At 35.8% G+C, this 22009-nt stretch overlaps 1 protein-coding gene across 6 annotated transcripts in view; it reads left to right on the forward strand.

Annotated features, from left to right (window-relative positions):
* The window catches only part of LOC5570536, a 640253-nt gene that overhangs the window by 224392 nt on the left and 393852 nt on the right, over positions 1-22009 (forward strand). For 2 of the 6 annotated variants that reach the window (XM_021840766.1, XM_021840768.1), the window contains exon 1: positions 17058-17866. The exons of 2 other annotated variants lie outside the window; for them this stretch is intronic. The gene's annotated coding sequence lies outside the window, so the exon portion shown is untranslated. Of the gene's footprint in view, positions 1-17057; positions 17893-22009 lie in introns of those variants that run through there. 2 more of the 6 variants (XM_021840765.1, XM_021840767.1) reach the window with 2 other exon arrangements.

Raw genomic sequence — 22009 nt, forward strand, 5'->3', positions numbered from 1 at the left:
TTGCTTCACCTACTAAGCTACCGAGCCACTTGATGACCCAAAAATCTTTCTTCAGGTGTCAGAGATCATGTTGAGTTATAGCACAAAAACTGATAATAGGACACATTTTCAAAGGTTTCAGATTCTCTAATGATACAGTGGAAATACAGTAATTTCTCGATTAAATTACGGATCAATTTTTTTTGTGTGATAAAGCGTGATATAATAAAAGTATTTTTCTGCCATATGACTTTTATCAAAATTTGAGCTTTATGTTGCAGAAATAGTTGTCTGTTTTGGCGCCACAGCAAGAGTAAAAGTTTTTTCTTAAAATATGCTGCTTCTATGAGCGCAATATTTTGAAACTATGAATATAGCACTAGTAACGCTTGTAGATCCTAAAGGGTTTGTTCGTCAGATTTCTCCGTACATACCATAACAATATTTCGTGTACTCATAAGCAGGGTCTAGAAGCTCTGCCATAATGAAAAAAACACCAATATACAGCTGCTCACACGCATATGACCTTTATTGAATAAAGACTTGGGAAATCGAGAAATATTATTTTATTTGTACGAACAGAAAAAATACTGTACCAAAGCTATCAACCGACTGCTGATTACGTTTGTGGCTCCGAAGGTCAATATTCCACGAAGTTTTTGGGGGATAAAAAACATCCGTACAAATAAAATTAAAACTCAGTTCACTTATGCAAGTACTCTAGACTAAATGTCATAATTTAAAGCAATCAATATACAATATACAATAAACATAGACCTCATTGTCTTTACTCCATGGTGTCCTTTTGGAATCAGGGATATCGGTAAAACACATACACACAACATGTGTATTATGCGTATTATGTGAACAGGCCTATAGGCCACTGGTTGCGCTTATAGATCTTGTGGCCTTAATTCTATAGTCCTTGGAGCACCAAGAACATTCGTTCAAATCAATGAAATACTCCGTTTGGTTGAGGGTTGAGGGTCTGCGCCATTCGCGAATACCTTCAAAAGGTTGCTTTTTTCACTAGATGATTGAAGGTATTTCTTCCAGGAAGTTTTTGGATAAACTAGACGGCCTGTTTTAGTACCTTAAATGCTAAAACGGGGATCTTGACGAAATAAATCGTTGATTGAAGCATAGCATAGCATAGCATAGCATAGCATAGCATAGACTGACTGTACATGTCAATTGTTGCTACTCCGTGATTGATCGGAACTGGTAAGAATTGCACTGCGATCCAAATGAATAAGGGATGGGAGTTTTCGCATACTCTCGGAGTGCAATTTTAGCAGATCTAATATTATTGATTAATAACGGCGCCGGCCAAGTCCTTAAGTTGGGATAGGAAAGGAATGTTAGGGTGTAATGATTGTTGCTTCTAGAGACCGAGAATACCTCTGCATCTCCACAATCACCACGGAAAGGGTGTTTATTAGTGGAGAAGGAAAAAATCTGGGAGTCACCTTTGGTCGGTGATGCGATCCATGGATAAGGAGGAAAAATACGATTTATACTTAAAGCCAGTTTAAGTTTTGTCTCAAAAAGTTTTTGGTAGAAGAGCGGTTCCACGCCGTTTCGCAAACCCGATTATTTCTGTATTTTTTGAATCGCCTGAAAATTTGCATACAGATTCTTTATGACCAAAAATGCCATTATGCACTTTCAGACCGCCATTTTGAACCTCACCTTATTTTTGAGAAGGGCGTATCGGAAAATGCATGGCAAATCTTTAAAAAACTGGAACCCGAAAACGGTTTGTCCGATCAATTTGAGATCTTCTACAAAGTTGTAGGTATTGCTTAGGACTATATGGAGAAAAATATGCACGGTAAAAAAAGTTACAGATTATTTTTTATTTCAAAAGCAAAATTTTAAAATCGATTTTCTCCAGAAACGCAGTTTCGATTTTTTTTATTTTTGGATATGTTTTAGGGGACAACTTATGTGATTTATTGCACAATGTTTCAAAATGGAAGAATTATGGACAAAAAAGTTATGATTTTTTTAAGTAAATACAGATTTTGAAGACATATCGAAATAGAGGAAAACAATAATTTTTTATGTGATTATTTGGAAGTACAGAAAAATTGCAATCGAAAAGTACTTAAGTAATTTTTTTCTAGGTTGCATCAATTTCGAGATATACTCATATTTATATAAAATTTTCAAATAAAAACAGAATAATAGGCCCTTTTCAAGCATATTTCGTGTTTCTCCATTCCAGAAAAAAAATATTTTGATTGAGCGAATCGTAGCTAAATCGTTTATCGTTTGATCAAAACATTTATGCTTAAGTATTGAAAAAAGAGTGCACGGTAAAAAATATCAACGATATTTTTAAATGAAAATTTGAAGCTAATAGTTCTTAAAAACCGCAACATTGATGTTTTTAATTTTTGGATATATTTTGCGGTTGTTGTAGGTATTGTTTAGGACCATTTGGAAAAATATATGCACGGAAAAAAGAATGACAGATTTTTTTAATAAAAAAAATTAAAATCGATTTTCTATGAAAATGCATCTGTGATTTTTATTATATTTGGACATGTTTTTATGTGATTTATTGCACAATGTTTCATAATGGAAGAATAATGGACAAAAAAGTAATAATTCTAGAAAATATTACAAATTTTGAAAAAAATCGAAATAGAGGAAAACAATATTTTGTTATGTGTTTATTTGATGGTACAGAAAATGCATTGGAAGAGTACTTAAGTAAAATTTTTCAAGCTACATTTTTAAATAACACAAAAAACAATTTGATAGAAGGTGAATTTGTGGTAATTTGTGATTTTTCGGAAAACCACACATTTATTCCTCAAGATGAAGTTCAAAGCCATCATTGGAATGCTCAGCAAGCTACTTTGCATCCGTTTGTAATATATTATCGTCAAGATGGCAAAGTCAATCATTTAAGTTCTGTTGTAATTTCTGAAGATATGCGCCACGATTCTGTATCTGTCAACTTATTCATATCTAAAATGATAGATTTATTGCGATTGGATCACAAATTAACTGTCAACAAGATATATTTTATGTCTGACGGAGTTGCATCACAGTATAAAAATAGGAAGAACTTTTCAACACTTTGGCAATTTAAAATCAAATATGATATAGAACTTGAATGGCATTTTTTTGCAACATCACATGGAAAAGGGCCATGCGATGCCATAGGAGGGACACTAAAACGTATGGCTTCCAGAGCCATTCTTGCCAAAGAACGTGAACATCCGATAAAAAATGCTAAGGAACTATATAATTGGGCTCAAAATCGGAAAGAAGAGCAGCTTACACAAATCTTCTTTTGTTATTCAACTACTGAGAAATATGATATCATTGCACAAGAACTTAACCAACTATTTTCAAGTACAAAAACAGTTCAAGGCACTCAGAAATATCACTCGTTTATCCCTATCTCTGAAACACAAATTGAAGTTAGACAATTTTCGAGCTGTGACGATAACAAGATATTGATATAATGAAGAATATAAGAACACTCTTGACGAATATAATGAAGAAATAAAATTGCAGTTTATATTTAAAACCCATAATGTATATATATATATAAATAAAAAAAAAAACAAAAAAAAATAACAAAAAAATCAAAATCTTTCTCCATGGTTGTACGATCTTGCCGCGAGAGGGCTTTACCCACTATCCGGGCTTAGCCTTGGGGATCAAAGGTACACCGTTGTGATAGAATCACATTTTTAATGCCACGTTTAGATATACCGTGTATATCTCGGAAGTGATGCATCTCAGCTAAATTTTACTTGAGTATTTTTCGATAGAAATTTTTCATATTTAAAAATATAGAGTTATTTTTCTGTACTCAAAAAAACGCACCAAAAATATCGTTTTACATAAATTCGTTTTATTTATTTTTTTAAATTTATTTTTTATCCAAAAATTTTCCGTTTTGAGGCATTGTGCAAGAAATAACAAACAATATGCTGCAAAGCATAGCCAAAAATTAAAAACATCAATTTTGCGGTTTTTAAGAAGAATGAACTTCAAATTTTCATTTGAAAATTTCGTTTATATATTTTTTACCGTGCATACTTTTTTAAATACTTTAGTATAAAGGTTTTGATCAAACAATAAACAATTCAGCTACGATTCACCCAATCAAAATATTTTTTTTCTGGAATGGAGAAACACGAAATATGTTTGAAAAGGGCCTATTTTACTTTTTTTTATATGAAAATTTTATATAAATATGAGTATATCTCGAAATTGATGCAACCTAGAAAAAATTTACTTAAGTACTTTTCGATTGCAATTTTTCTGTACTTTCAAATAATCACATAAAAAAATATTGTTTACCTCTATTTCGATATGTTTTCAAAATCTGTAATTTTTTAAAAAACCATAACTTTATTGTCCACAATTTTTCCATTTTGAAACATTGTGCAATAAATCACATAAGTTGTCCCCTAAAACATATCCAAAAATTAAAAAAATCAAAACTGCGTTTCTGGAGAAAATCGATTTTAAAATTTTGCTTTTGTTTTCGAGTTCCAGTTTTTTAAAGATTTGCTGTGCATTTTCCGATACGCCCTTCTCAAAAATAAGGCGAGGTTCAAAATGGCGGTCTGAAGGTGCATAATGGCATTTTTGGTCATAAAGAATCTGTATGCAAAATTTTCAGGCGATTCAAAAAATACAAAAATTAAATTTAAAAAAAATTCGTCATGTTCGGTGGAATTGCTCAGAAGATTTAAAATAAACGTCAACATCTTTAATGTCGATCCATTCAAAAAAAGTTTTTATTAACGGCGAAAAGAGAAAAATATATGCATAATTCTTAAATTATATGAAACAGGAATAATGCCGACACATGTTGTGACGAACCATACATAGTTTGTTTGAAAATTACATAGAAGTATTGTTGAACATTTATGCCTCAAGAAGAAAAGTCTTTGGTAGAAGTTTTAAAATAAACCTCGACATTCATAATGTCAAACAATTCAAAAAATATTTTAAGATATGTCAAAAAATTTATGTTTATTAGAATTGTATAAAACAGGCATAATGCCGACAATTGTATTGACGAACCATATAAAGTTTGATTGAATATTACAAAAAAGTAACGCTTTTATAAATAAAATGTGTTATCATAAGCATGAAACGAGCTCACCAGTTGGTAATCCATCCTCGACTGAACACGAATATCTTTTCGCTCTCACACAGCGCGAACAGCAAAACTTCTCGGCGCCCCGAAAACGAAGCGTCTTTCTTGGGCTTTCCAAAACACTGCCCAGCACAACTCGCGAACCGAAAACCAAACTCCCGACGTCCCGAAAACTTGGGCTTTCCAAAACACTGCCCAGCAAAACACGTGAACCGAAAACCAAACTCCCGGCCTCCCGAAAACGAAGCGTCTTGTTTGGGCTTTCCAAAACACTCTTGACGAAATAATTGGTTGATTAAAACATCAAAAATAATAATTTAGTGTACAGAATTGAGATATATTTTTATTATCATGTGGAATCATATGCCCAAGTTCCAAGAAATTCTTGGGAGACTTTAACTTGTACACATTTTAGCTTAATGAAGAATTAAATATATCAATAATGTGCTTAAGATACTAAAACATAATTTCTGGAAATAATATCAAATTGTTGTTTACAAGTAGATTCCGGAAGACCAAACCTCGTTTCACGAAAAGATTAAATTTACGAAACTTTTCGAATCATTTAAGGGCTCTCTGACCAGCTATTAAGATTCCCTTGTCATAATAGCCATTAAATACTCCCAAAAATACTTCTAAAATAATCCTTCGAGTTCTACACAGGTTAAAAATAATCGAAGGAATTCTTGAAGTAAAGACCTCCAGGTCTGATGTCCAAGATTTATTGGACTGCATCTATAAAAAAAAATTCGATACTTAACCAGAGCACTCTACTCTCTTTAATAACATACAATTACACAGAATAAAAGCAGTACCCAAGTAACAATAGTAGCTGAATAGCAGTTTATTCAGCTGATGTTTGCTTGAGAGTGATTTGTTCAACTCTTATAAGGCAAAAATGTTTGTTGGGTAGTATCCAATTTTCTATGCTGCAAATCAAGTGCATAGATAATCACTTCAAGAAACAGTCTTTTCAGCGAACGTTATACAAATATCCATAATCGGTGACCTCCAATCTGTTTGTCCAACAAATTGATAGCCACCGAAGCCGCTAACTTCCTATTGCGACGGTAATTTTAGCACCTTTCCTTCGTTTGATCGAGTATTGACAGCGGCATTGCATTGAGGCACCCTCAAATCAGCTTATGCAAATTTAGGTAATCGCCTCTGTTGAGGATTGAACGCTTCACAGTTAATAAATGTATAACCACAAACACATTATCTCTATGTATACTACTCTTATTAGCCATGATCAGAATAATATTGCAGAACTGCATAAACACACTCGCGACAGTGGCACTCTATGTACAATGATTCTACCATCAAACCCAAGCCAGGTAATGCGATCTAGTAGGCGGCGATAATTCAAATCTTATCTTCACTCACTTTTTCCACAACCGCGAACCAGAGTGCAAGGAATCTTCAATCAACTCGAACAGCCTCGAAAATCAAACAAGATCTTGCGGTGAATCACTCAATACGAGTGATTTGTTATAGATGACTTTGTCGTTATCAAGGACCCCCACGTAAGTTTTGATTCTACGCAATCTATGACTAATTTCCACCACGCAATGTCAAGTTCAACAAACGGCTGAATCGTCTCTCGTGTAGAATATGAAGTGCATCACCCGTTTCGGAAATGCAAAACCCCCACTCAACTGAATCAGCTGCTCGAGCACACTCGCCACGTATTGTCCAAGCTTGCAACTATTCCATTTGTGTTCGCTCAGAAGCATTGCGATCCACACCCCAAAAAGAGAACACCCGGCGACGGTGGTCCACTCAGCAGTGTTCAACCTTCACCCAAATACTTTTTCGATCGTGTGATCATCAACCAACCCATTGGGGCGGTAATGCACCATCAGCCGAACTATACCGTGACTGCAGCGCGTCAACCGAGCGTCCACTCCCATATCTCTTCTGGTACGGTGGGTTATACACTTCCGTGCAAAAGTTTGGAGTCACCTCTTCATAAAAAAAAACAAACGAAAGTGTTTTGTTCATCTCCGTGAATACAGGTCTAATTAAAACTCTCTTTGGAGAATTTAATAATCAAGAAGATGATCTCATTTCCCAGGACCTTTTGAAAACACATTTTTTGAATTTCGTATACGAAATTTTTACTTGAATTTGTGTCATATTTCAAATGTTACTCTGAAAAAAGACGACTAATTATCTCAGCATTCGTTGGAACAAAATTTTAAACCAGTGTGTCATTAGATCCTTCTCAGAACAATCTCATAATCTTTGAAGAAGACATTCAAAATTTCGGCGTAAAAAACTTAAAAACTTTTCAAAATTCTGAAAACATTCAACAGAGACATGGACAAAAAACATTTATTTGTTTTTGAGAGGTTGATCCCAAACTTCTACACAGAAGTGTACCTTCATAAGAATTACAACAGCGCAGTCGTAGTGCAGTCAATGTCCATGAAACCGGCCAGAAGCCATGCCGCATGCGTCTGAGCGCGATCATTTTAGTCACCCTACTACCTCTTAGCCCCAGAGTAGAGGTATAATGCGTGATATGATTGACGCCCAGAACTGAACCGGGGTAAATCCAACCCAGACCCGCTCAACGAAAATTGCCACGCATCGACCGATTACTCATCATCACCACTAGCTATAGGTGTTGATCGACGATTGCAAAATATTAGTGACACTGTTTACCTTGAAGGTTCTTGAACCACGCGAGGCGCATCAAGACGGAACTTTCGTCCCGTCCGAGTGGGATGAGCGTGATCGTTTGCGCTTCGCACAAAGGAGACTCGATAGCTGATGCTAACGGGCTTCGTGAGAGAGCGCGAACGACGACGTCATCGATCGGAAGCTTTGCGTGGCGCAAAGCTCGCGATCAGCGAGAGGGCAGCGAAGCGACGACGACGACGACGGTTTGAGGTACAAGAGAATGCGGAACGCCCGGACACTGTTGGTTGTTGCTGCACTAAAGGCTTGCGTAAAAGTTTCGTTTTGTTGAAATGTCTTATTACGGTCCTGCAGCTGCCGTTGAGCTGGTTTTCATGCGAAGTACTACCAGTACCAATACCAATGCACGCGAGCGCTGGCACTGGTGCATACTACTAATAGTGCCGTAATGGTTGTGGGTCTTGGAGGTTTGCGTATGGTGTTGAATACGACCCACGACGACGACGAGATACCAGAAACGAAACGCTCGATCGACTTTTGTTCGTCGGGTTTGCTCGTGTAGGTTGTAAGGTAGAAGTCTACTAAGGTGATCCGAAGTGTCGAACCAAAAAAAGAGACTCGGAGAGTTGGGCGAGGGTGGAGAATGAGTACTCGTCGAGTTTGGAAAAGATCTGATTTTTGTGGAGTTGCTGTCGGATTTTTTGTATGAAATATTTTTTTTTGTACTCTACACAGTTATGCATAAAATGTATACTAGATTATTTTTTCATTTATAAGTCAATTCAACAAAAAGAGACTTGTTCAGAATCACCATTGGTGTACCAACTGAAATCGCATTTTTTTTTTAATTTTCGCAAACCTTTGTGGATACGCCAAATCTTGCTGGCATTCATAGATTATGTGGGCTTACTCAGACTTCCGCAGATCTTCACAGAGCTCGGCCAGATGTTATTTTGAGAAACTTTGCCAACGACGCTATTGATTTAATTTATCATTTAAGTTTAGAAAATCGATTCAGAATGATTAAAATCTTTGTGAGATTGTCATAACTTTTTCAAACGTTGCGTTAACATGCCTGGATCCCATTGTTCCAAGCACAAGATTGAAAAAAAATATCGAAAAATTTACCTAGTCACTGGTGTTTGAATTTAGTCATTCAGTTTTCCATTCATCATTGTTGAACTGAGTTTGTGAACATTATTCTCTTCCAATGTTATGAGCTTATCCATCAGAATCCACCTGTCATCAACCAACAGATTTGAACATATTTATCAGGTATCAGAAGGCCGGCTCCAAAGGCACGTTCCCCACCAGTTGGGAGATTTGTGCCATCGCCATATTTGAGCCTATTTCATCATCTACCCGATGGGAGAGCAAAGGGAAGGGAAAGATGGGAGGAAATAGGAGTGGGGTCTCTTGAAGAGTGAAGATCGCATAAGCGAAATGAGAGCATGTAGCTCCATACCACAATGGGTTCGAACAGCGCCCTAAAAAGGGCACTGCAAAACGCATGAGCGCAAAGGGAGCCTATAGCTCATTACCACAACGGGTTAAGAATAACAGAATGTCCTGAAGATTCAGGCTTCTGATTTCAGTTTCACTTAATAAGTGTTTACCAAGTAATTGGAATCGCATTTGCGAAAAAACTGGACTTATTAGGTGATACGAAGTTCCATAATCGGAGTCACAACTATCACACACAAATGAGTCAGCACGCTGAATATTTGCCATGTGATAGTTGAGTCGGCAGTGGCCTGTCAACGCTCTGACCAAGAGACTGCAATTCTGCTTTGACAGATATGTTAAATACTTCGCCACCCTTGGACATGGCTCAGTAATGTACAATTCTGTTTGACGACATGACTCCAAACTATTCCAATTTTGCTTGTGCTGAGTTGCCGCCCAAGAGTTTATCTGAAGCTTCACCCAGCACTTCGAAATTGGAATAGCCGGCTCAGGTCCATTGAAGTCATGCGATGCTGGTTCCGGGTCATTTGGCCGAATGCCATTTGGCCGAATGCCGTTTGGCCGAAATAGGAAACAATAGTTAATTGCAGTTAGCATGTTATTGTAGTGAGTTTCGAAGATTAATTTCAAAGAACTTATTCAACTTATTTTTAAAGATGGATAATCATCTTTGATATATATATAATTGGCTCTTTGATGTTAGTTCAACAAATAGTCAGTGCTGATAGAAGAACATCCTAAATGTAAGCAAATATTCACTTTTCTGCTAGCGGTAATAGCTGCCAGCAGAAGTTTTTGCATTGTGTTTGTAGTCAGTGTTTTGTTGCTTTTAGATAAGGAACAATTAAAATATTTGAATTATGATTTCTCTGTATAACAGTTAGTTGAAACGGAGCTAAAAGTAGTATTCACATTGAACAAAGAGGGTAGCACAAGAGGGAATTATACAAAAACAAGCACACTCATATTTTATTGATAGACATTAAACGCTAAGAATCAAAACAAAACCAGAAAACGTAACAGTTGAAATAAAATCTGTAGCAGAATAGAGTGTCTGTTTAAAATTGAACCTTTTCAATAAGAAGAAACCCACTGGATCCATCTAAAGTGTTGATTTTCATGAACAGTCAGCTTTAGACAGTAACGACAGTGGTTCACGACTTATTAGTCCTGCTGCAGGACTGGATTGCTTCGCTCCCTCGAATCGTATTAAGTAAATTATTTCATAATTCTAGTAATCGCAAATTTGGGCTTTTTCTTTTTACAACGGAGAAACTGTGAGCTTTTTCCACGTAATTGTTCACCGAGTCAATCGGTATACTGCTATACGCAAGCAACGGTGCAGAGCTCTGTTCACACGTTGCAATCCTAATATTGAAGGAGAATCAGAAAAAACAGCCTATGATCAAAAGAAAAAAAAATCTCTTATTAAAATTTAAGCAAGTGCGATGCAAACAACGTTTGTATTAGTATAACAATAAAGAACTACCGATGATTTAAAGAAGGTAAAATTCCCAAATAAAATATAGGCTGCCCAGTATAGCTCGAAAGAATAGCCTATGCTTAAAAGAAGAAAAAACTTCTAATGAAATCATTAAAAAACTGGAACACTATCATAGCCACAGATGAAACAACTATGAGCTTTGAGTCTTGATGCAATGAGTGGAGTTCACAACTTAGTCCCAAATCACGGGTCAATTTTATCATTCTCTTGGAGCCCTTATATTGTGACAAATATGACGTCCCATCACATCATTAAAGTCAATTAATTAGCTGATTAATTATTGGGTAACACCTAAGAATCTTACACATAAGTAATGTAGTAAGGCTGATACAAATATTAATTTTCTTTTATGTCCGAGACCACTTGGAAGGTACGAGGGAGGGGATAAAAATAAATAAAGAGCAAAAAAATAAAAAATGAAAAAAAAAGTTATTTTTTCGAATTTTTATTTTTAACGATAGTTGTTAAACATTTTCCAATCGTCGTCTGGATCATTATATCACCTGGTTTTTACTCTAAAAATTTAAAAAACCTAACTGATGTCAAAAAAATGATGAATCTTTTTTTTCTCTCCTTCAAAATTTTCGGATTTTTGAATTTTGTGATTTGAAGAAAATTAATATTTGTATCAGCCTAATTTGATTTTTTTTGTTCGTAGTTCGGCCAAACGGCATTCGGCCAAATGACCCGTTCGGCCAAATGGCATTCGGCCAAACGACCCGTTCGGCCAAATGGCATTCGGCCAAACGACCCGTTTGGCCAAATGGCATTCGGCCAAATGGCCGGACACCGACATAGCAATCTATATGTAACCTAGTTTTGATTGTTTCTGTGCAACTCAAAATTCACCTTCCATGTGACTAGGGGAAAAGTACTAATTTTCGACCCATTTATACGATTTTGGCCTACTTTGTATGAAAACTCGAAAATTGCCACGGAATTCTTATAGGTCGAAAATTAGTGCTTTTCCCCAATTAATTTTCAAAGCTCTACGCTATGTAATGCCACATTGTAACAGCTTACTTACCAAAAATGGTGATTGATAATATTACAAACTAACTTAAATGCAACAACAATGTGATTTGTTTCATTTTTCTAAAATAAAGCATTTGTTACCAGTGCTACTTGGGAAGTTTGTATCTTTATCATTACTTACTATAAATATCACTGAGACCAAATGCTGGTTGATGAGCGACATTTATCAGATGGTGTGAATGTCAGGACTCGGATTATTATCTCGCAATAGCTAAAAATCAGTAGTAGTTAGCCAACATCACGATTTCCAGAACTAACAGAATGTTGCACTTCAATATCCAACGCTTGTCGACTGATGACGAAACGACTCGTTCGATGAAGAGTGCCAGAGAGTGACAGGTGTGAAGAATGTCGACAGAAGCCGTATATTTGAGGCCGGTATCTGACAGAACAGAGAGCGGTATAGGGCAACGAGAGCCAAAGAAAAGCGAATTTACCACAAATAGAAAAGGCATCAATAAGAAAGGTGGTAGCTGTAGCTCAAGACAGCATTAACCGAAATGATATGCGAAGATTTTATGCAACGGTCAATGGCGCACGCCACAATCTCGTACCGGTGACAGCCATGTTAAACGAGAGGGATATCTGATGACCAATAAAACGACGGTGGCTGTCAGGTAGCAGTTGTTAAACTTTGAGAATGGAAATGTAGCGAGAAACTTTGGTGATGACGATCAAACTGTGCACCCAACGACCAAAAAGATGTTCAAAATGCTTTCCGCCAGCTGAGGAAGAAAGAGATCCCGGTATAACTTCTCAAGCACCAGTCTATCTACCGAGTACTTCTGGAAGTATGAGAGAACGAAGAAATGCCCATTGGCTGGTTGGATGATTCATAAAACTAATCAAAAAGAAAGGACACACACTGGAGTGTGTCAATTACAGAGGGATTACCCTGCTGTATTCAGCGCACAAAATACTGTAGAGCATCCTGTTTAACAGACTGGGACCGCCCGAGGAGTCATTCATCGGCGAATACCAAGCTGATTTTTGTGAGGGCCGCTCGACAAGGGACCAGATGTATACCTTGCGAATGATCCTATACAAATTCCGGGAGTAAAACAAATAGACTCATCATCTGATTATTAATTTGAAGGCGGAAGCGATTCAGTGAAAAGAAATGAGCTGTGGCAGATAATTTCTGAACATGGTTTTCCTGCGAAACTAATTAGGCTGATACGTGCCACGCTGGATGGTCAGAAAACAAGCAGGGATATGCACTTTCGAAATCACTATTCAACATTGCATTAGATGGTGCAGTTAGGAAATCTGGTGTGTAGAGATCATGAGTTGTCAATCACGCAACTCAGCCATTAAAAAATCATGGCAGAGTTGGCTCACCTTTTTGACTCAACAGTGACAGTGCAGTGTACCAGTTATGGTTATGGTGGTTCCCTATTTAGCCATATGTGTTTTCTAGAAAACTTTCACATTTTGAATATTTTTGAATGTTCCAACATCAAGATATATTTTATATCAAACTACTTAAACACACAGAATGATTTAAATAATTAAAATAATAAAATTATTACGTATGAAGGAATTGGGAACCATTATGTCCATAACTGGTACACCTATACTAATCCTTTCTAACGTAAACAACAACATTCGGGTTAAACGAGTTTTTGACGGATTTTGCGACTGAACCATTTTTACTGTTTGAGTTGATTGAGTGATTTTGGATCAAAATCTCAAGCGTGAGATTTGCAGAGTAGATCTCTAATGAGTTTGCTCTCACGGGACAGCGCATTGATTGAGATTTGAGTGTGAGTCTAAAAAGTGGAAACTTAATGTTCATGCAGATGATTCTATGCGACTTGTGAACCGATTTTTAATTGCCTTTCCGTGATCTTTGACCCATCATGTTTAATTGGTTCAGTGTGAACCTCATGTTTCTAGTGGTGTTCAGTTTTCCTCCAGATTTGCTTGAGTCAGGAACGTTTTGATCTCATGATCGATAAGACCTCTAAGCCACTCGGTACGCTAACTTCATTCTGCCGCATCTCAGTCAAAAATCTGCGATACACGAAATTTTTGAATTTTTTGAATTTCATTCTATTTTTGTGTTTGACAGATGTTTACTTTTTTATATATAAAACACCGGCAAAAGTTCTTGTTCTGATGTTTTACCACTATAAGTTGGAAATCGTATAAAAAAACATGGAAATACTAAATCTTTGAGCTGTTAAGTGGAATACCTATAAATAAATGAAAAAACGAATTTAGTAATGAACAAAAATGGTATAGTACTTAAATCCTTTTTTATTCATTTATTAAAAAAATGGAATATTTCTATAATCATAACGGGAATTTATAAAATCCGTGGGGTCTAGTCGATAGGACGACTTTTAATCACGATACAGTATGGTCAAAACCTACCTTTTATCGAAAAAAACACTCCTGATTCTACACTGGTAAAAACTGAATCAAGTAAACATGACGAGTCAAAGGTCATTGAACGAAAATCTAAATTATGCAATTTAAATCATGAAAGTTGCAGTCCTATTGTGCACGCTTGTGCAAACATTCCTCACGAAAAGTTTACCGGTCTGAAGCGAGATTCGAACTCACACTCCTTGTCACGATGTGACTAAATGAATGACGACACTAACCGCACGGCCATGAAGCCCACGTAATTAACAAGGAAAGATCAATTTCCTGTTGTATCAAAATTATGAAGGGCTGATTTTTGTTTTAAATAGTTGCGTCTAATGTAGCATATTTTTTCAAACTCCAATCACCTTGTTCAATTTTCGTAGCTGAATTAACAGCCTTATATTTTACGTGTTCTTTGATGAAACAATGTTCACCCAATATTTGTATCGTATGTTCAGATAGCTTGAGTTGTTTGAATGCATTTAAATCTATCAATTTTATATTATAATATCATCATATTATTTTGAAACTAAAAGAAGAACTATTTTATCTACATACTCAGGGATACATTCTTAAATTTGTTTGGGTTCCTTCTCATTCCAATATTTATGGTAATTCGTTGTGGAATATGGTATGATCGTCAAATTGCACCTTCTGAATAAAACACTGGATAAAAAAAACTATTCTTTAAACAAATGGCAGATTTCTTGGAACTCTAGTGATAAAGGTTTTCCTATTGTCAATCAAACTATATGGTTCAAAAAAATTATCTGTTGGAAGAAATTTTATTTGTAAATTATCAAGAATAATTTCTAATCATTATATTTGTAATTTTCACTCAAATCGTATTAATATAAGTGATTCTAATTTATACGATTGTTGTGAAACTTATGGTGATATTGATCATATAGTTTTCCACTAAACTCGATACATTATTCCAAGAAATAAAATTGTTAGCGTTTTGAAGAAACATCATGATCATCTTCCGTCATCTGTACGAGACATATTAGGAAGTAGATTTTTACCATCTCTGAAAATACTTTATAGATTTTTAAATGATGCTTCATATTATGTTTGATACTTGTTTATTTTTTATTTCAGAATTGGTTTGAAGAAAATTTCCCCAGATCTGTTCCGTTTTGATGGTTTCAAGTAGATTCTGGTTCCTGGTCCTCCTTGAAGATTTTGGCTCTGCTATGGATCAATGCCGTTTGAGCATTTAGTATATAATATGTTTTTCATAACGATTAAAGAAAAGATGAAGAGGTTTTATGCCTTTTTGAGAACGATATGTTTAATGATTATCACTCAAAGCGGCTTTTCCCTCTCTCTAAAAGTTAAAATAAATAAATGAATAAATAAATAATGTAGGACTAGGGTTCTAGAGAATTTCAAGGATTTAATTGGTTGATTTTTTAAAATTTCAGTGGGCTTTCAGTTTATGTACAACAGTTTATAATATCGAATAGAGAATTTCAGAAATATCAAAGTGCAAGCTTAAAGAGTTTCCGTTCAAAATCAAAGATGATTCCAAAATAATTCTCTGAGAACTGAATAGAACTCATAACGTTCAATGAAATGCTAAATAAAACCGACAAAATTCTAAGAAGAAACTATTATTAGAAGTATTTCTGGTTTTGACATTATTTGTGGTAGAATTATTACAAAATTTAGTGATAATTTTTGTTACAATTCAATTAAACTCTCAATCAAAAATCTTAAAAAAGAATTCTATGAGAGGTCCTAATAATGAAAACGAATTAAAAAAAAAACCTATGTGAGTCTTATGAGAATCATGAGCTTTGTTCAGGTGTTAGAATTTTGACCAGAGCTTTATGATGCTGTTGATCGAAATCATAAGAGAAGTTAGAGCAGTCTGTTGTGAAGGTCCCAAAAAAAGCATGAAGAGGATGATGGCCAGAACTATCATGTCAGTAAATTTTGTTATTTGTTGTTCAATGTAATTGATTTAAACTCTCAATTACACATTCGCTTTTAGACACTTGTACAGCGCGATACTTTTTCTGGGACGCATTTTTCGAATCGGGAATCATCTCGCACAATCCAGAACGTCTGGTCACTTTATCTATGGGGGTATATGTATGGGTATGGCTCCCGATAAGGATCATGTATCCATACCGAAAGCGAGGTTTCGTTTTATTTGAAAAGCCATATGATAAAGCATTAATGTAGAAATTTTTCGTACCATGCACAAAAAAAATTAAATTAAATTTATTCCACGGCAAAAAAATCGTATACCCTTAGCAGCGCCACCTCGCGATTCAATTGTGAAGTATAATGTCCTCGGAGCTAAGGTATACTGCCCTCGTTTGCGGACGCTTGGCATGCGACGTACCTGTCGACAAAATAAAATGCTAAATGTTAACGGAATAAAGATTATTTACTTTACAAACATATTTTGAAAGTTTATCTAATTTGTATTTTAGTTGTACGATTTGAATTTACGAAACATCTCAGATTACAAATCCAGGATGTTGTTCAAAAATTTAGATTCCAGTGTACTCCTGACACGTCTCCATAGATTTTTTTTCGGACAAATATGTTAATGGAACAATTACTAATTTGATTGACCATTTACCCTTCAGCCTCCTTCTCGGTTAGTCGACCCGAGTTACTCATTCGTCCACACTCGCTTAAGTCTCCAATTTCTCTCTCAGCTGCATCGCAACTCCTTCAAGCGATCAAACTCCTTTTTGCAAACCCAAAGTCAACTTCACCATCCCAGCAGCTTAGTGCACCGAGCAGCTGAAACGACCACATGATCGAGCAAAACGAGAGAGAGAGGACATTTTCCGCTTGGCTTTTGTGCTCTCTCAAGACGGTCACCAGATTTTCTTCCATCGCGCAGCTCCATGGAGCAAGCGCGCCCCAACATCGTGAGCCCCGACGATCCACGGTCCGTTTAGTCTACTCGCGAAAGCTATCGAAGGCGCACACATCAGTTGTTGGTCTTTCCATACACCGTAGTGTGTCTCTCGGCATCAAGCAGCAAAAGCATTTAGGCTTCAGGCAGCTCCAGCAGTTGTGTGCTCGGCTTTTTTGAGTTTTCCTCCTTTACTTGATTTCGGGGGCTTTGCGTGTGCGGTGGCTTTCAGGTAGAGTTTCACCATCATCATCGCCTCGATGATCATCGTCGTGTCTCTAGCCAGTAGTAGTTGGAGTTGTTCAGAGCCAAGAGAGTGAAAACTGGCGGGCGGGCACAAGTTGTGTAACAACCCGAACCGAATTGTACTGAACCTGTTGAATCCGGACCAAAAATAGAATTCCGACTTTCGACGAGCTGAGATCCCGAATCGACTCGGGGGGTAGTTTTCGTGTTGTGAAGAAAATCGCGTTCGGTAGTGAACAGACGCGCATCACAGGATTGTTGCACATCCCGAAGAGTGCAAAAAACGGAAAGTAGTGAAACAGAGAGTGCGATCGCGCGATTAGACGGTGAAAGAAAGCAGAAAAAATTGATTGAATCCGAAGCGGAGCAGCGAAACAGTTTGGCGAAAAAGGGAAAACTTGTGCTAACTATCCGATTCAACCCAACCACGTGCGAGTTTGTGGTGCGAGGAAAATACGGCAAAGTGAGTGCAGTTTTCTAGTTTGACGAGGAAACAGAGTGGCAAAAAATAAATAAACACAGAGAGGAGATCACAAGAGCGTGACCAAGTGGGAAATCCTGTGCAGAAGCAGCCAGTTGCAGCGCCAAAGTGTGTGTTTTTTTTTTCTTTGAGTGGTAATTGAAATCAAACAAAAATCCAAATTGTGTGTAGGAGAATAATTAAGACGAGCGTGTGGTGGGCGATGGAAGTGGCACTAGTCGACAACGGGGAGATTTGGCCGTGCTGGTGAAGAAAATGTTATTAATGGAGAAGATTTCGAAGCATTGTGGTGTGGATTGGGTAACAGTCGAAAAATGATGGAGTGCGGGGCGGTCTTCAGGATATTCCGGAATGGTGTACAGTGTTGATGGAATTGATGTTTGAAATATCAGTATCAGTATTGCTCAGTATATTTGTATCAAAAAGGCAAAAGAAACGAACTTAATTGAATACAGTAGCTGAGTTGTTGAACATTGGCACTTCCGATTATTGAACAGCAAATCAAATGTAATTTATTTGGCATGATATATGAACCTGAATCTCAAATTTAATTTGTTCAAAATGGGGATTTTTCAACCAGTTTTTTATTATTTTTGGAAAGTAAAGATTTTTTTGAACTTTCATCGTATATAAATAACTTAACCTAACGAAAACTGAATACAAAACGCATTTATCTTGACAATCATTGCAATCTTCGAGTTTTCTCTGAAATTATTAATAATTTTGCTTGATATTTGTTCTAATGTTTCTGCATGGGATATTCTATGCAACTCATTATACCATACCAGGGAGGAAGCTTCAGAATCATTTTCATAATTTTATTTTGAATCCTCTGTAGAGCCTTCTTTCTGGTATTACAACAGCTAGTCTATATTGATACAGCATACAACTTGGTCGACTTGAAAATATGACAGAAGGTCTAAACTTGCCTATGCTTAAGAAAATGTTTCGATTTTCTGTTAATAAGTAGATTTAGACATTTTATATATTTGTTACATTTGACTTTTAATTCATTCAATGTGATTTTTGAAAGTGAAATTTTTATCTAGCATGAGCTCTAGATACTTAACTTCATTTGAAACAATTTATTGGAACCCTTCCTCATGACAACATGTCTACTTGAAGGTTTCAAACAAAGAACTTTTGGTTTGTGTGAGACTATTATAAGTTGAGTTTTTGAAGCATTAAGAGAAATCTTCCATTTTGCAAGTATGAATATAAATATTCAATTTTTTTTACATCTACTACAGATGACACGCAGACTTCGTCCTTTAGCGGAGAGACCTGTGTCATCAGCAAACGAAGATTTTTGACATCCCTGAGGTAACTCAGGTAAGTCAGATGTGAAAATATTGTATAATATTGGTCCCAAAATGCTGCTTTAAAGAAATTCAGCTCTCACAGAAAGTCTTTTAGAATCGGAGTTCTAATAACTAACCTGAAGTGCACGATTTGACAGATAACTTTGAATTATTCTAACAATGTATGTCGGAAAATTTAAGTTTTTTAATTTAACAATCAAGCCTCCACACCAAACACTATCGAATGGTTTTTCTATGTCCAGAAGAGCAAGACCAGTAGCCTTCAGATTTGATGGAACGCATCAAATTTGTTACACGTAAAAGCTGACGAGTGCTCGAAAGTCCATGGCGGAATCTGAACTGTTTATTGGCCATAAATGAATTTTCGTTGATGTGGACCATCATTCTGTTCAAAATTACCTTTTCAAAAAATTTACTGATGGAGGAAAAGCAAACTGATTGGACGATAGCTAGAAGCATTTGCAGGATTTTGTCCGGTTTAAAAATTGCTGCAAACTTGGCATTTTTTTTCATTTGTCAGGAAAATATGTCAACTGAGAACATTTTTTAAATATATCAACTAAGAATGATAAGCCACTTTCTGAAAGTTTCTTGATAAGGATACAGAAAATTCCATCATCGCCAGAAGCTTTCATATTTTTTATATTTTTTTATATAATAGTTCTCACTTCTTCCGAATCAGTCTCCCATGAAATTTTGAAAACGTTCTCTTGATTGTGAATATTTTTGAAGTCCTGAGTAACTTGATTTTCGATTGGACTAGTAAGTCCTAAATTAAAATTGTGCGCGTTTTCAAACTGCATAGCAAGTTTTTTAACCTTTTTTGCAATTTGTTAGTAATAATTTGTTTTCCTCTTTCAATGCCGGTATTGGCTTCTGAGTTTTTTTTTTTTTTCAAAATTTTAGATAATTTCCTAAAGGGCTTAGAGCCAGGGTCCAATTGAGAAATCTTATTTCCAAAGTTTTGGTTTCCTAATTGTGCAAAACGTTTCTTGACTTCCTTCTGCAAATCCGGCCATATAAATATCATAGCAGGATCGTAAATGCGTTGAAATTGCCTTCTCCTCAAGTTGTTAAGACAGATCAAGAGTTTAAGATCATCGTATATAATCACGGATTCAAATTGCAGTACCCCTGGTTTCAACAATGGAATTTGTTAAAGTTTTGAGAGCGTTGTCAATATCAAGTTTTATTTTTGTAAAGAAATGTAACAGGGACATGGTCAGAATGATAATCAGCGTGTGTAACCAGTTGGCTACAAAGGTGACTAGAGTTGGTTAAGACCAAATCAGTCGAATAAGGGTTTCTAGAATAGGAAATACGTGTAGAGATATCAGGGTATTGAATTGAGAAATATCATGAAGAGCATTTGTCAAATAAAATTCTGTCGATGGAATTACTTCGAGAATTATTCCGTAAGTGATATTTGGCATTAAAGTCATCACTGACAATTTTTTTTTGACTTATTGCGAGTCAATTTATGTAAGTCAGTTTGAAGCAAATCAACTTGCTGTCCACTGCATTGAAAAGACAGATAGCTAACTATGAAAGTATATTTACTCACCTGTGCTTCAACAGACAAAGTTTCAAAAATAATGATTCAATATGTTGTTTTATACGTCAATGAATGATGATAGCATCTCCACCGCATGCTCCATCCAGTCGATCATCACGATGAACGGAAAAGTTTGGATCCAGGTTTCAAAAAAAGGTTCAGTAATAACTGCTATATGTATAACCCAAAAAATCGTTTATTTTCCAAAGGGATAAGCCAGAAGAGATGTAAAATCGGGTCAAGCAACTACCCGAGTAGCTAGTGAAAAAATATTGAATTGAATTGAATACAATCAGCATGCTTGAAAGCCGAAAATTCAAACTTCGAATTCTGGATATCTTTTTAGATTTTTAAAATAAACTTCTGATAGGTAAAAACAAATTTCCGTAGGAGATGTGCTGTTAATGTTAAACTCATGCAATACAAATATTGTTTTACATTGGTAACTAGGGAAAAGAGTAGTATAACTGAGGAATAGTATTAGGAAACTGAAGCTCACCTGTTATCTCGTAAAAATGTTCTGAAGCTTTTTTGATTTAAAACTTTTTTGTCGGATGGCAACGATAAAAAGTCTAATTTGTGTCAGCTTCAATAGTGACTGGAAACAGGGTTGGAAACGAAGATAGTTTAAAAATGTATTTAACAGACCCTTTTAGCACGGGAGTCTCATGTCATTTTTTTTAATGAACTAGATCATAATATGCGTGGGTTTTTTTTAGTAGGTTCCTTCGATTTATTAGAACTTGCTAAATCCTGTTTGTAAAAAAGAGTAAACAAATCAATGTTTTTTTTTTTTTCTATTTGTTAAAACTAACATGGAACACTGAATCAGATAGAAACAGACTACCTCTCTGTCAGTCAGAAAAAAACATATTCAAAAAATGAGAACAAATACTTCAAAGACTGTTTATTTTAATTCGTCTAAAATCGAAACAAGACTATTGTTCAAAAAGCAGCAGTAAAGTCACGATCATTCCTAATGTTCAATTATGAGAATAGGTAACCAATGCAATCAATGACCGCAGTTAATAGAAAGAAAACAATGCTTTTTCTCTTTTTTTCTTGTTCTTTGCTTTATTTTTTATAAAAAAATGGATTTTTAACTTAAATTTTGTGAAAAACTTCCTGTAGGGTAGGTATACCTGTTATGAATAGTGGTCTCCTGATTATGCTACTTTTTCTCGAATGTCGGTTCCCCAAATGTCGTTTTCTCGAACGCCAGTTCCCTCAATGTCAGTTCCCCGAATACCCCATTTCCCCAAATGGCCCATTTCCGCGGAAAGTGCTTGGCACTTAATACTTTCACAATTTTATCATTTCATGATAGTGAATGAACCGGTCATCTAATCGATACCCTTTTTGATTTTATGGGCG

This window comes from Aedes aegypti, chromosome 2 (assembly GCF_002204515.2).
Source record: "Aedes aegypti strain LVP_AGWG chromosome 2, AaegL5.0 Primary Assembly, whole genome shotgun sequence".
NCBI lineage: Eukaryota > Metazoa > Arthropoda > Insecta > Diptera > Culicidae > Aedes > Aedes aegypti.